We start from the raw sequence: 16,363 nt of genomic DNA on the forward strand, positions 1-16,363 counted from the left end.
GCCCACTCCCACAATGACATTCTTCCTCTAACCAGGCCACACCCACTCCAATAAGGCCACACCTCCTAATAGTGTCACTCCCTGGGCCATGCATGTTCAAACCACTGCAGTAACTGCTGCAGTGTTGGTGACATACAACGAATAACTGGTATACAAATTCTCCCCCATTTCTGTTTGACTAATAACTTTAGACACTAGTTATGCAGTTAACGTATTCGTCCATTGTCCTGCCCATAATCAGAGGGTGAGCCAGAATCTCTGGACTTTAATATATTTTTTCCTGGCACTCTGCAGTTTCCTGCCCTCTTATATACTCAATCTGTCAATTTTGAGGCTGTTGGGAGTTGCCTTGTTCTGTCTCATAGCCACGTTCCTTTTGGTTATTTGGTGATAGTCTGAACTCGTGTGATTGTGAATGTTAGGTCAACATTCTGTGAGCAGTACAAAGGTAGTGATTGTCTTCTTTTCATTTTTCCATATTGAGGATATGGTTACGTAAACAGATTTTTATAAGGCTTCAGAGCTTAAATCTTTTTGGAACCCTTTACACCTTTATTGTAAAGCGTTCTCAGGCTATGCTAAAATATGGCTCGATATTTGTATATTATGTGTTCTATATGCTGTAAATGTAACTCTTATTCACCAGATGTAATTGTTGTCATGGAGGCTTACTGCCAAAGAAACTCATCATATCTATTTCTTTCTGAACTCTGGATGGCTAGTTCAACTCAGCTGTTCTGGCCTCTCCAACCTGACTGATTCAAATGGGCTCCTCTTTGCTTTTAACTGAATTGCTCTTCTTGGACTCAGAGTAACTCTTGCAATCTGTTCTAATCTTCTGGTTCTTCTCACCCAGTCTATCGCATCTGCCACCTGTATCTGCGAAACTGTCCAGGTTACATTACCTCTCTCTGAGCTCAATGGAACTCAGCTGACTCAACTGAATTCATGTGACCAAACTCACAAATAAATTCAACTCCAGTATGCTGACAGCACTGACTGCACTCAACTGACATGTTTTCTCTCTAAGCTACTTTAAGTAGCCTCTCTTTCCTGTCCTTGTGAGAGTTGGGCATAGCCTATCTCTGACTCATTTTGTCAAATCTTTTTCTGACTAGTCTCTTTGCCTGCTCCTCAATTAGTTGTCATTTTCAAATGTGGCCACTTCTTTCTACATACTAAATTTACCTTCATTGCTTAGGATTAAAAGTGTGTACTATCTACACAATGGAATATTACTCAGCTATCAAAAACAATGACTTTATGAAATTCGTAGGCAAATGGTTGGAACTGGAAAATATCATCCTGAGTGAGCTAACCCAATCACAGAAAGACATACATGGTATGTACTCATTGATAAGTGGCTATTAGTCCAAATGCTTGAATTACCCTAGATGCCTAGAACACATGAAACTCAAGACGGATGATCAAAATGTGAATGCAGATCGCTCCTGAGAGACACAGCCAGAATACAGCAAATACAGAGGCGCATGCCAGCAGGAAACCACTGAACTGAGAACAGGACCCCCGTTGAAGGAATCAGAGAAAAAACTGGAAGAGCTTGAAGGAGCTCGAGACCCCATATGTACAACAATGCCAACCAACCAGAGCTTCCAGGGACTAAGCCACTACCTATAGACTATACATGGACTGACCCTGGGCTCTGACCTCATAGGTAGCAATGAATATCCTAGTAAGAGCACCAGTGGAAGGGGAAGCCCTGGGTCCTGCTAAGACTGAACCCCCAGTGAACTAGACTGTTGGGGAGAGGGGCAACAATGGGGGGAGGGTTGGGGAACACCCAAGGAAGGGAGGGAGGAGATGTTTGCCGAAACCGGGAAAGGGAATAACACTGAAATGTATATAAGAAATACCAAGTTAATAAAAAAAAAAAAAGTGTACTAAGGGCATTTCTTCTATTCCAGACAGAGGGAGCAAAGGTACATGCTGTGTCTGAATTCAAGCCCAATCACACACATTCTTTCATTCTCACATGCATTCTACTTCTTTTCTGCTATTCCCTTAGTCTTGGTGGTAGTGTTTGTGGCAGGGAGTTTGTGGGTCAGTGGACCATGCCAGGGAACTTGGTAAGGTTGAGTGGGTTCAGAAACCCTGGCACCTACCTGAGCATGGTAAGCATTTCACCTTCTCCCACCCAGATTCCTGGCCTAGAACACAGGACCACAACTCCCCACATAAAGAATGTGACCACTGGTCACGTAGCTCAGAAGACAGAGTTCTCCATGATAATGAGGTATCTAGATGGGCCAATGAACTTCCCTTCCTGGACATTTTTGCTATAAAAAGTATTTAATCTCTGGTCCACCCTGAGGAACTGAATGCATCCATCTTCTCCTACCAATAAATAATATGGAGAAGCAAGAATTGTCTTTCTTATCATGAGCCACCTGGAAGGGAAGCCTTGGTTATCAAGCCGTGTCACCTAAGTCTCTCCTAGAAGACCCCTTAGCTCTTCCCCTCTCCCAATCCCTGGGCTCATCCTTATCAGTTGGACTCCCTTTATTCTTGACTCCATGTGGTTTAGCATGGGAACCACCTCTGCTTCAGCCCCAGCTTGAGTTGTTTCTCATCTGGGTAGGGTTTCCCATCTTAGGCTGAGTTGTTCTTCCACTCTGAGCAATGCATCAGCGCATCCCAAAAGTCCATCACCTGATAGCGGCATAGGGTGAAATGTAGCCTAGAGCTCTGTATTTTGTCTGCCCAAGCCGAGTCATACACCTGGGCAGTTTTATGCAATGACTTGTTGGTTTGCTCTGAGGCCTCTAGCTTCTCTACTCTATCAATACTAGTACCTCACCATATCCTGTTGTTGCTGTTTGTCATGCAGATCCTGTAGCTTTGGTTCTGGCAGTTTTGGGGCAGGAATTTATGAACATGGCCCCTTTATGGCTGAGCACGTTTTCCTCCCATCAGAACTTTGACCATTTCCGCCGTTCTATACTGACTTCTGTCCACTGCAAGAACGAGGTCTTTCCAAGGTCAAGTGTATCCTAGATCTAGGAAATAAACCTAAATATTAAGAATGCCTGCTCCTATAGGTACCGCAGGTATGGATGTTGTGTCACATGTGCATCAGTATGTGGCAGAGAGGAGAAAGGCTATTTCTACACTCAGTATTCTCACCCACGACCATCTGAATGATTAATAGACTAACATTCCCTGAGAAAAAGCACGTCTGTGAGGACTACCAGTCTAGCTCCAGGGAGCTAGCCTGAGACACCCACCAGTATGGAACCTGTCAGTCCCTGATAACTCCAGATACCCAGAGACTACAGGTGCCACTAAGAGAAGAAAGTAAGTGGTGGAGAAATGGAAGAGAAAGAGAAACAGAAAAAAATGTGTGCATAATAAGGAAAGGTAGAACTGGAGACTCCAGGGTAGCAAGGGACAGCCTGATGTGAGTAGCTGGTGATGCTACCTGAAACCATGGTGAGGTCCTGACCTATGCTTCCATTGGGGGCCATGTCTGGATCTATGGCTCTGCAGCAACAGGGACCTATTACCATCAAATGTCAAGCAAGGTTTCCTGGTTTGGGCTGCTGTTGCCTGAGGACATGGTGATATCTGAGGGCTGGGCAGGACTGGCCACACCACCTACCTTAGCTTCATAGGAAAGGTAGCCCTGGAGGTATGAGGTCAGGAGAGCTGACCCTGCCCCTCACCAGCTGTAGCACTAGGAAGTACAAGTCCTTCACCTTGCCTGGACAACACAGTAGAGCTGGTCCTGAATGTGTAGGTTGTAGGTGAGCTGGCCCTGAGGGCATGAGAGTGGGAGAAGTGGCAGACTAACCAACTCAGATACCATTCAGGTCCAGAAACAGGGCTTTGAGTTATCTCACCCTAACATCTACCCTATTGATGAACTGTTGGAATATAGGGAGGGGCCAGATCCAAAACTACAGTATCTCCATGACAAACAGCAATAACAGGATATGCAAGAGGTGTCCCAGTGAGGTACCAGTATTGATAGAGTAGTAGACTCTAGAGGCCTCAGAGCAAACCAACAAGTCATTGCAGTGAACATTTGTAAGCAAAGAGATGTGGACAAAAGGGTATACTGTGGGATATATTGTGACACACTACAGCTTCCACAATGAGATCTTTCTTTATTTCTCCCTGCTGGTGAGGAGATTCCAAGGGTGGAAGATAGGTACATGGGGAGATGAGTGGGACTATCGTGTGTGGTATGAAATTTACAAAGAACCAATGAAACATTCAACAAAGAAAAATATTAAGAATGCAATTTGAACACATGACTACTTAGCAAAATGACAGTAGCAGGTGCTACCGTACAGGCTGTGACATCCTTAATCATAGCCTTTTGATTTGGATTACAATGTTAGTCATAGTTTTTTAAAATATTATCTCCTTTCCTGGTTTCCCCTCCAGAAACCCCCTACCCCACGTCCCCTCCCCCTGCTTCTATACGTGTGATCCCTGACCCACCCTCCCACTCTCTCCTGCCTCCCTGCCCTGGCATTCTCTTACACTGGGGAAATGAGTCTTCACAGGACCAAAGGCCTCTCCTCCAATTGATGCCCAACAAGACCATCCTCTGCTACATATGTGGCTGGAGCCATGAGTCACTCTATATGTACTCTTTCATTGATGGTTTAGTCCCTGTGAGCTCTGGGGCTTCTGGTTGGTTGATATTGTTGTTCTTCCTATGGGGTTACAAACCCCTTCAGCTCCTTCAGTTCTTTCTCTAACTCCTCCATTGGAGACCCCATTCTCAGTCCAATGGTCGGCTGCGAGCATCTGCCTCTGTATTTGTCAGGCTCTGGCAGAGTCTTTCAGGAGACAGCTATATCAGATTCCTGTGAGCATGTACTTCTCGGCATCCACAATAGTGTCTGGGTTTTGTGACTGTATATGTGGTGGATCCCCATGTGTGGCAATCCTGGATGACCTCTCCTTCAGTCTCTCCTCCACACTTTGTCTGTATAATTCCTGGTGTGAGTAATTTTTTCCCCCTTCTAAGAAGGATTGAAGCATTCACACTTTTGTCTTCCTTCTTCTTGAGTTTCATGTGGTCTGTAAATTGTATCTTGTGTATTCCAAACTTTTGGGCTAATATCCACTTATCAGTGAGTGCATACCATGTTTGGTTTTTTGAGATTGGGTTACCTCACTCAGGATGATATTTTCTAGTTCCATCCATTTGCCTAAGAATTTCATGAAGTCATTGTTTCTAATAGCGGAGAAGTACTCCATTGTGAAAATATACCACATTTTCCTCTGTTTCCATTCCTCTGTTGAAGAACATCAGGGTTCCTTCCAACTTCTGGCTATTATAAATAAGGCTGCTATGAACATAGTGGAGCATGTGTCTTTGTTGTATGTTAAAGCTTCTTTTGTGTATATGCTCATAGTGCTATAGCTGGGTCCTCAGGTAGTACTATGTCCAGTTTTCTGAGGAACTGCCAGACTGATTTCCAGAGTGGTTGTACCAGCTTGCAATCCCATATTTTTAAGGGCTGTTAGCGCTTGCTTAAATTTGTAACAGATTGGCCTGTATTGTTCTCTCCTTTTCCTTTTTCCTCATTTCACTTTTCAAAAAATTTTGAAACAAAGTGTCATAACTGTTCATATTGCAGGCCTAGAACTCAAGGCCCAGGCTAACCTTGAACTTTCTTCAGATGTTCTTTTTCTAGCCTCTTGTGTGTTAGAATTATGGACGTGAGCCATGTAGTTTTCTTTCAAAAATGTTTTCTATTAATTAATTAATCTATTTGTTTATTTGAAGCAAGGTCTCTATGCAGCCTTGGCTTGTCTAGAACTTACTATTTAGACCATGGTGGTGCTGAATTTGCAGAGGTCTCCCTGCTTTTGCCTTTTGAGTACTAGGAAGGAATACCTGTGTGTCACTACACCAGATTCTTTACTGTTGATGACATGGAGAAAACACTGGCCCTAAAGGTTCGTTTGGAATTCAAAAAGTCATTACTGTATTTTGAAAGGTTATTTTTTTTGTAGGATTTAAAGTTTATTTTCTAAAATGTTTGATCATCATGAGATGAGCTGAGTCTGCAGATATTCTTGTGCTATGTTTGTACGTGATTCAGAATAGCATTTTTAATCAGAATTAATGCAATGTAGGTATCTTATGTCTGTTAATTTGGATATGTTATTTTATTTTAATATACTTGTGCCTTTTGTTAAATTGTTAAGTTTCTATTATTTTCTAACTATGTTAGTTTTCTAGGCTGTTTTAATGAAAAACAAGAAATTGAGGGCTTAAAATAAGCAATATTTATTCTCTTACTCTATGGAGCCCAACTTTTGGTTTGTTTCTTTAGTTTTTGCTTTTGTTGGGGTCAGGATTTCATAGCCACCCTGGTTTCAAACTCAATGTACAGAGGAAGATGGCTTTGAATTTGGTTTTGATCCTCTTTCCATGACTTCCCTCAGTACTGAGGTTACAGGTGTCTAACCAAGCTCCACCCTAGAAGCCAGATACACGTGTAGCTGTTCTTTCTGCTTTAGGCATGACTATTGCTATAGCTTGAATCAAAGGACTTGTGATCACCCCCAGAAGACTCTCATGACAGCTGTCCCATTAGCTTTTCTTGTGGGGAGAGAGTAGGGAAGGTCAAGAAATTCACAGGATTCAGGAGCTCTGAAGAAAGCTTTGGCAGACCCTACTCCAGTAGTAAGTAACAACAGGGTTTGGGGAAATTTTAAGTAATATCTGTGCATGAGTTGCCTGTGGTATAGCTTTTCTGAATGGCTCGTGTAGCTTAAATGTATTTATTTTTCCAAATTTGTTGGTTTTGGTTTTGGAGACAGGTTGTATTAATGAAGACTCCATGTGGGATTTATTATATGGACTTACAGTCTGCTGTCCAGATACTCCAACAGTGGCTGCTTAAGTCAGAGGCTGACAGCTGCACTAAGCAGGTAGGAGGAAAGTATTACTGTTAACTTGGCAGTAACTGCACTGTTTTGTGTAAGTACATACCTACTGGGGGTCATGGCCATTTGTGTGATGACTTTTCATTACTTGTAGAACCCTACATCTGCTCCAACACAGGGCTTGGCCTCTCTGGGAGGCAGGATGTGGGAAGTTGACTGCGCTTGCCCCACAACACCACTGGGCCGGTGTCCATCTTTAAGAAGCTGCAGGACTCTGCTCCTGGGGTGGGGAAGAGCAGTTTGAGAGCAGGACACAGCTGGAGCTGGCTTAGGGGTCCCCAGGCCTGCAAGGAGTTCTGGCTGGTCCCACAGGGAGAGTCCTCGGGGCTGGATCTACCTAGAGGGTTCTGGCTGGTCCCACAGGGAGTGTCTTTGGCTTGATGGTGGCAGGCTGAAGGCTTCCTGGTAGCAGTGGCTGGGAGTGCAGGGAGGCCTTCTACTGGAGATTAGGTGGCTCTGTAGGTGAAGGCCTTCTCTGTGGCTTCCCACAGAGACAGTCCATGGCTTTAAGACATTTATTGTCACGGCAGAAAGTGGATGAGTAAAACTGTACCCCACTTCTCAGGGTGGGTCTGGGATTAAATATCTTTTGCAGGGTGGAGTGTCTGGGAAGAAAAATTCATTGGCTAAGCCTCTAGACCTTTAGGTACCTCATTATAATGGAGATATGTCTTGAGCCTATGTGACCATGGTCACATCCTTTACCAGTGAAGGGGCTTAGGGCGTTGCCCTTATCGATGGCTGCAAATGTATGGACGACTGCAGCTGGTTTTCTGGGAGTCAGATGAAATGCCTACTGTCCCTTTCAGGGTCACTGGGGTTTCAAGCTTCTTCAACCAGGAACCAGGGAATCTTTCATGATCCCATATATTTGTATTGGGACCCACATATGGTATTCCATATGTATGTATGTATGTATGTATGTATGTATGTATGTATGTATGTATGTATTTTAAATAAGAAAGTCCAAACATTAAATCTCCTAACAAGTGTGAACAATGGCATCCTATCTACCAATAACTCTGTGCTGCTGATTTCACTTAATTGATATCAATAGAGTTGATACTTTATATTTGTATTTATGATTTATTGTTTAATGTAGTTTAGTTTATGTAGCCAGATAGCTGGTGGCTTTGATCAGTGTAGCTGTAGGTCCTGGCTTTGTAGCCCGTTTGTCATGAAACACTATATGGTTCCTTTTGGTGCTCATAAATGTGTGGTCGTTCTTCTCATTTTGCTGTATAAAATCCACTGACTCATCTCTCATTGTGCAAGAAAAAGTGCTTATCACCTTCAGGTTCCTGATGTGGAAATGAATATATGTTTCCAAATGACAGACCTTGGTGAATGCAAAGCATCAGACATATCATCAGCATTCCCTTTACTTAACCATCAGTCCAAGGCAAAAAGAGAAAAACCGGTTCTCCTAGTCAGGTCTCTATGCTGTTACTAAGGACAACCAACCAGAGACTTATTGAACAAGACAGTCATTACTGAGCATGTCTACAGAAAATGGTTGTACTATGCTACTCTAGTTGAGAGAGCCAAGAAATGAACACACACACATACACACACACACACACACACACACACACACACACACACATTTATTAGGTCTCCTCGTGTTAAAGAGTAGAACAGTTGAATCCCTAGGGAGAGTGGAAGACTAGTTAGAAGTCATGTCTCAATACTTGGGATGATTCCATCATGGTTGTCTTTCACTGGGGATGATGATGACCCAGTGGTGGTTCAGTTCACAAGGTATTAGGGTAATTTTTTTAAAATTCTCAGTTCTGATTTTCTTGTTTCTTGTTTGAGCTGGTATTTATTGACTTGGACCAGGCTTAGACAATGTTCTTTAAAAAGTATTCTATACTGTGTGTTTTGTGTAGAGATTTTTGTTTCTGTAGTTAGGTTGGCAAAGCAGCATTGTCCTTTGCTCCCCCGGTAAGGCTATGTCTTGTTGATACACAATAATCACACTTCCATTCCAAGTGCTTATTCTGCTCTCTCTCCCTTCTTTTTCCCTTTCCTTGGGATCCAGCTCCAAGGAGGCTTTGCCTACATACATTCTGCTTCCCTGGCCTATGTTGATCAGTTTTCTTTTTCATAATCCTTCATTTTGAGGTATTAATTGTCTTTGTAACTTAGTCTGAGGTGGATAGTATTCCTTGTTTTGTGTGTGTGTGTGTGTGTGTGTGTGTGTGTGTGTGTTTTAATGGAAATCTTTACTTTGCCACAAATCTTACCATACATTTGTTCACACCAAGGATCTATGAATTTCAACCCACAGATGAGTGTGTTTTGGATGAGGTTCTACTATGATGTTAATATCTCCCATACGATCTTGAGAATTTTACCATTGCACAGAAAGAGCCACAACAGAAAACAGTAAGAAAGACTGGTGAAAATGATGTGTTCAGAAGTCTCTCCCATAATCTCCTACTAATTTGTGCATGTTTTCTTTTTACTCTCCAGGTTCTGTGTCTCTGTGTACAGTGAAGTGTGCAGGGAAATATTTCATCAGTGCCAAGCTGGTCTGTATGTGAACACTTCTTTTCAGTTTATCTTGTTTTATATGCATGGATGTTTTTTCTGTATGTATGTCTGTGTACCAGGTATGGGCCTGATGCTTCTAGGAGCCACAAAATAAAGACAGAAACCATGGAATTGGATGCGCAGATAAATTTAGTCACACTATGGTTGCTGGGACTCAAAACTAGGTCCTCAGGCCTGTTTAGGCAATTCTCCAGCTCACTATGTGATTATTTTCATCAGGAATATGAATGATAGCTGAGATTATTTGTATATCCAATTATTAGACATCTTCGTCTTTACTTAAAAGATGTGAGAGCTATTATACAGGATTAAGGTTTAAGTTGAACCAAAAAATTGTTTGATTGTTAAAATAACTATTGTCCTAGACTTACTGGAAAATGAGCTAGGATAAAACATCTCATCAAAACAAGAAAAAAGATACGAAATAAAATTAAAAGAATAATACAAGGTCTGGGTTGAGTGGCACACTCTGTAATCAAAGAACTCACATATTGGAGGGATAAGGATCAGGAGCCAAGGACTTTCTCAGCTATAATCATCTGTGGGCCATCCTGAACTGTATCAGACTATGCATCATAAACAAAATGAAAAGAAAGAGTGCTTTGAGAAGGGTGAGCTAAGCCTGCAGACTCCACAGAGGATGCAATGAGACAGAGAACTGGTTAGAGTCTCTCCTTTGAACTGCAGTATAGTAAGATAACAGGGACTGTAGAGGCAAAGATTTATTTATGAACCAGTGCTTAACTTTCTCTTTCAGCCCTAAATGGATTTTATCCACAGGTATTGGAGATCCCAGAAAACTGTCTGATTCCCCTTCCCCCTTTGGGTACCTTTTAATAAATGTTTATTCTTACTTAGTTTCTGAAGCATCTTTCTCATTTCTTCACTTCCAATGCTTCTGGCCCTAAAAGAACTATGTACATAGGCAGGTAATACAGGCCATTAGAATAACTCTAATTATAAATGCTGGGACACACAGAGTGGCAATGGGCACAGGAAATCTCAAAATAGAGCTTTTGGGTTTTCTTGGCCTAATAGCTGTGAATTTTAGTGTTGAGAAAGTTTGACCTCAGGAGATAAATAGCAAGCAGTGGGCAGCTACTAAAGACTGGCAGCTCCTCCCAGTGATGTGATTCAAACCAACCTTCTCTGTGGGCTGTTGGCCACTCCAGATAACCTCCTCAGCCTGGGCACAAAGAGCAGTTTGCCACCATTAAATGATGAAGCCACTGCTGAGGGCAGGGTGTGACCAGATGGTTTAAAGGTGTGACTACACTGATGTACACAGCTTCTGGGTAACTGCATCATCAGAAGTTAGTGGGCACACAATGTGGTTTCCCAAATAAAAGTGGCTTTTGCAGCAAGACAGCCTAGAATGTAAATATATACTTGAACATATATATATATATACATATATATACATATATATGTATATATATATGTATTCATGTTTGTGTGTAAGAGGATGTTTTTGCATAAAAGTGATGGGGAAACAAAATAGTCTTTGGAGGTATATGGAGAGAGAGAGAGAGAGAGAGAGAGAGAGAGAGAGAGAGAGAGAGAGAGAGAGAGAGAACACTAGGTGGGAAAAAGGGTCATGAAGGGCATAGGGATGGAGGGAGGACTGGGAGTGAGAATGGATATCTGGTGGGAGGCAAATCAGACTAGCTGGAGAACTGGGATGGGAGAGACTAAGGAGAAATCCCTAGCTGAGATTTCTATTAGTGGGGATTATAGGCTGAAGTGGTGCCCTCCTGTAGTCAGGCAGGACTTCCAGTGGAAGGAGGGGGACATCAACTCACCCACATAACCTCCAACCCATAATTTATCTTCTTTACATGATGTGCAGGGATAAAAATGGAGCAGAGACTGAGGGAACAGCTAATTACTGGCCCAACTTGAGACTCAGCTCATGAGAGAGAGCCAACTCCCGACACTATTAATGATACTCTGCTATTCTTGCAGATAGAAACATAGCATAACAGTCTCCTGAGAGGCTTCATCCAGCAATGGGTGGAAACAGATGCAGAGACCCATAGCCAAACATTATCTGGAGCTTGGGGAACCTTTTGGAAGAATGAGGGATAGAATTGAATGAGCTGGAGGAGTCAAAGACACCACAGAAAAACATACAGAGTAAACTGATCTGGACCCATGGGGCTCACAGAGACAACCACCCACCAGAGAGTGTGCAAGAGCTGGACCTAGGATCTCTGCACATTTGTACAGATGTGCAGCTTGGTCTTCATTAGGGTCCCCTAACAATTGTAGCAAGGGTCTGTCTCTGACTGTTGCCTGCCTGTGGATCTTGTTCCCCTAACTGGGCTGCCTTGTCTGTCCAAAGTAAGAGAGGATGTGCTTGATCCTGCTGGGAGTAGATGTCTCAGGGTAGGTGGGGTGGTATCCAAGAGGTGCTTTCCCTTCTCTGAGGATAAGGGAATGGAGTAATAGGGGGAGGGACTTGTGGGAGCAGGTAGAGAGGAGGAAGAGGGACTATAATAGAGATATAAAGTGAAAAAAGTGAATTATGAAAAAAATAAAAGTGAGATTAGAAGAAAAAAAAATTCAAGAAAATGAAAAAACATTTTCCAGGCTCCTCACTTTTCTGTTCTATTAGTTGATGGGGCTGCAATTCAGTCTTTTCCTTTCATTTGTTGCACTTTGCTCTCAGAACTGCAGTATGAGTGTCAGTCACCTTCATATGAAAAGATGAAATCTTCTAATGTAACTGCCTTCATTTAAAATTCTGTTTTTTTCTTTTCAGAAACTCAGGGCTACGCAATGAACAGAAAATTGCATTTGCAGCTGCTGATTTATTCAGAGGTCCAGTTTTTGATATGATTCTGCCTCTTTCTAAAGCTGAAAAGTCTGCACTTTGAATTGGGTTTCTGTGTAGTTTATTGTCCTCCTTTTTGTCAATCACATTGGTGGCACCATATCTGTTGTCCATTCTGCCATCACAGAGATGAAAGAACGGATTTAGAATAAGTGCTCATAGACCTCCAGTTAGAAGGCACAAACTACACACAAACATGTGAACATGTGCTGTGAACTTGCTCAGTGTTCATCATGAGAACAAGAGCCTCCTACCAGGATGAAAACGAGAAAAACATCTCAAGAGCATTAACCATTCTGTGGGCAGTTTGATGCTAATCTCCAGATCTTAGGTTATCAGTGGCTTTTTCTAAAGCAATGGTTTCTCACTGCTGTAGATTTCCTAGATCCTGTTCACTTACTGTCTCTACCCTGTTCTTAAAAAAACACCTCCACTCCAAGTGTCTTAAGTTCTTTTTCTGTTATGATAAATTATTGACAAAAGCAACTTTGGGGATGAAGGGTTTATTTTAGCTCACGGTTCAAGGGGGTAGTCCTTCACCATAGGGAAGTCATTGTGAAGAAATAAGTTTCATAGATATGAGGAACAAGGCTGTAAGAACAAGGTTCTGGGAATAAAGAAAAAAGGTTTTGGTGGTCAGAGTGACCAGGCTTAAGTTGAGACCAGCCAAAACAAAGCTGTTCTTGGAAAAAGACCCCTTACCCCTCCTTGTAGTAAATTCCAAGAAAAACCACCAGATGTGTCAGCCTGACCTTATCCGTCGACCTCCCAGCTCCCCCCCACCCTTTCCCAGGGACTTTCTGAGGTCAGGTGCTGAAAGGGATGAGGAAATTGACTAATTAAGCCAAAAACAGCCCCTTGAGTGAACCAACCAATGCTTGAAGAGATCCTTTGTCCTGTGTTCCACCAATCAAAGTAAGCCAGCTAGCCCTGTGGCTGAGGTCTGCCCTCTGTAAAGTATAAAACATGTGCTTTTTGAGTTCAGGGTTGCCTCTCCCTGAGTGGATGAGCAACCCCATGTGCATGGATCAATAAACCTCTTGCCATTGCATCAGTCTGTCATCATATTGTGTTCTGTGGGTCCTGAGCTAAGACCACTTTGGGGTCTTACAACATTTTGAGCTTGAGGCTTTCACATTGTGTCAGAAGTTAGAAGCAGAGAGTGATTAATAAGAGCTTGTTCTCAGCTTGCTCTCTCTATCTATACAGTTTAGGATCCTAGCACAGGAAAATAGTTCCAGTTACAATGGATGAATCTTCTCTTTTCAAATGATCTAGCAAAGGCAGTTCCCCACGGGCTTGACCAGAACCTAATCTAACTTTATAATCCTTCATTGGTGTGCCCAAGACTTGTTCCATTCAAGTCCACAACACTGTCACTCCCAGTTTGACATTGTAGGATAGATATCCTAGCTCACTGTGTATGTTGTTTCATTTTAGTTGCCATACTAGCATAATAGGCTGAGTCATTTATAATGAAAAGTTTATTTGGGTTCAGACATTTCGAGGTTGGAAATTGCAAGGTTATGTGTCATCATGTAGGATAAGACCTTAGATTTGCCAGTGACACAAAATGAAGGGGCATTAACTAGCTAGGCAACTGTAGGAGAAGCAACATGATGGAAAAACTTGCCTTATGATGTCTGCTTTCATATAGGGGGTTGTTTTATAGATAAGGTCTCCTTCAATAGCTTTAGGTGGACTGGAACTTAATATCTAGTAAACCAAGCTGATCTTACCTTTTGAGGATTCTCCTGCCCATGCTTCCTGGGATTACAAGAGTGTGTTGCCATGCTTGGTTGATCTTGAGGTTTGGTTCAGACAAGCAATATTCCAGTCATCATACACCCTCTCTCTCACACACAGTGGAAACTGATCCAATAATGTATATCTGTATACACAGAACCAAGGATGATGATGCATGATGTGGAAGAACAGTGTGCTTGAATCCGACTTGGGCTACGTAGTGAGTTTTAGGCCACTACTATTTATACAACACAATCACATCTGAAACAGAACCAAAAAATCAAATCAAGATAACCAGTCAACTAAACAGCCAAATAATCACTAACAAAACTCTCAAAGGATGAACATGCAGCCCATGGTACAGTTCTTATAGGGCACACACAAGGCCTTGGGTTTGATTTATCAGCATCAACACAATGACTGCACTGAAGCCACCTAATGTGGAATGACATGAACTTTCATTGTAAACATGTGTGGCTTAAAAAGTAGCTCAGTACACACCAAGAAAATCACAGTGGAAATGTGATTTTCTAACATGCATTCCTAATGTACATTTACTTTCAGTAAACACAATTCAAAAGCAAAAGTAATCTCCTCTTACATATTAAGGCAAATTTCCTGAAAACTAATAATAATTGAAACCTAAACTTATCATATTTCTTTTGTATAACCACACACACACATGTGGTGTGTGTGTGTATGTGTGTGTGTGTGTGTGTGTGTGACACAAATTGTATCACTCATCTCTCCTAATTGGTGGCTTATTTTTGTAAGACTACATTCTAGCTAGACAAATTGACAATTTCTGTAAATATATATTCCCTTATCCTTTCAGTCGTCAAACATTATGAAATGTGAACCTATGGAACATGAAGTGGGGAGTAATTTCAAATGCAGGAATGAATAGCTCATGTTTCCTATTTATCAGTATCAGCTCTGAACCTATAATTTCCTCTTTTCAGTTTGGTCAGCAGAAGTGGCAGAAGTTTAAGAGCTGGATTATCTTTCAGAAAGGATACTCTTTCCATGTTGCATTTGGGTCATCTGAAGGGATACAAGACTGGAAAGGAGAACTTGTCCCTCATCATTGCTTCCCTCTACCTGCATCACCACCTGGCAGGGGTACAGGCAATCGCCACATTGATCCTGTCAGATTTCTCTACCACATGATCATACTTAATCTAGAGAAATGGCGTTCAGTTACAAATGGCATGCACAGCAGTGTCACAACTAAGATTGCACACTCAATTGAGGCAATTAGAACTCTATTAATTCTGCATGTGAAAATTGGAGTTCAGCATTCAAGAAAGATATTTTCTCTAACTATGCTATGACCTTTGCTATGTGTTATCTAAAAGAGAGCTCAGTAGAATTACTTTGTAATTAGTTCAAGCATTTACATAGTTCCTAATGCACTTTGTAGAATTCTGTAACAAGGAAGCCACATTTTGCATAGGGAGTTAGGGAAATGTTTTAGAAAATTTCATCAATTAACAATGTGTAACAGGTGATAGAAATGAGTAGAGATTAACAATCTACTCATATCACCTGTTTATTGGATGCCATCTCCAAACACTCATTAATGGAAGAAGCAATGTAAAGTGTAGATATTTATTGCCTGATCATTTCTAACATCACATTGAATAACTTATGCATATTAATCATGCCTATTTTTAATTTTTCTTGTCTTACTTTCTATTGTTCTGTCTCTTCTTTTTGTTTGTTTGTTGTGTTTTGAGACTATTGTAGCCTGGCTATCCTGAATTTCTCTATGTAGATGCTGTTGGACTTGAATCATGGAGATTTATCTGCCTCTGGCCCCTGAGTGCTGGAACTTAAGTCATGTGCCACAATGACCAGAGATAAATTTTATACTAATATGGACTCATCTAGCAGCATCATAGAGTAGATAATTTTGAAATGTTCATTTTTATGGAATCAATTGGCATTAAATGTGTTTGAGCTTTAACCCATAAGTGAGACTCAGAAGAAAACATCTAAAAAGAAAAATACTTGTGAATATTTTCATGTCCAACTATTATACTAATGAACTAGAGGTCATGTGATAATCTATATTAGAGTTTTTAAAACACGTATCTCGGCAGACATCCTGGAACCACAGGACAGACTGCCACCTCTGCACACCTCAGTTCTCATCCCTGGTCCAATGGGAAACTGCACGGTGCCTCTGAACACAGGGATATAGGAACAGACAGTCACCGGTACATGCGGTTCTGGTCTGTACCCAGGACCGAACTGAACCGGCAAAACAATTCCCTGCACCCA

The 16,363-nt window shown here is 41.8% G+C and overlaps 1 non-coding gene across 1 annotated transcript; it reads left to right on the top strand.

Annotated features, from left to right (window-relative positions):
• The first annotated feature begins 3,046 nt into the window (after positions 1-3,046).
• LOC116904713 lies at positions 3,047-3,178 on the top strand. The gene has a single exon (XR_004388407.1). It is a non-coding gene; the product is annotated as a small nucleolar RNA SNORA17 (small nucleolar RNA).
• The last annotated feature ends 13,185 nt before the right edge of the window (positions 3,179-16,363 follow it).

This window comes from Rattus rattus, chromosome 6 (genome assembly GCF_011064425.1).
Source record: "Rattus rattus isolate New Zealand chromosome 6, Rrattus_CSIRO_v1, whole genome shotgun sequence".
Classification (NCBI taxonomy): Eukaryota; Metazoa; Chordata; class Mammalia; order Rodentia; family Muridae; genus Rattus; species Rattus rattus.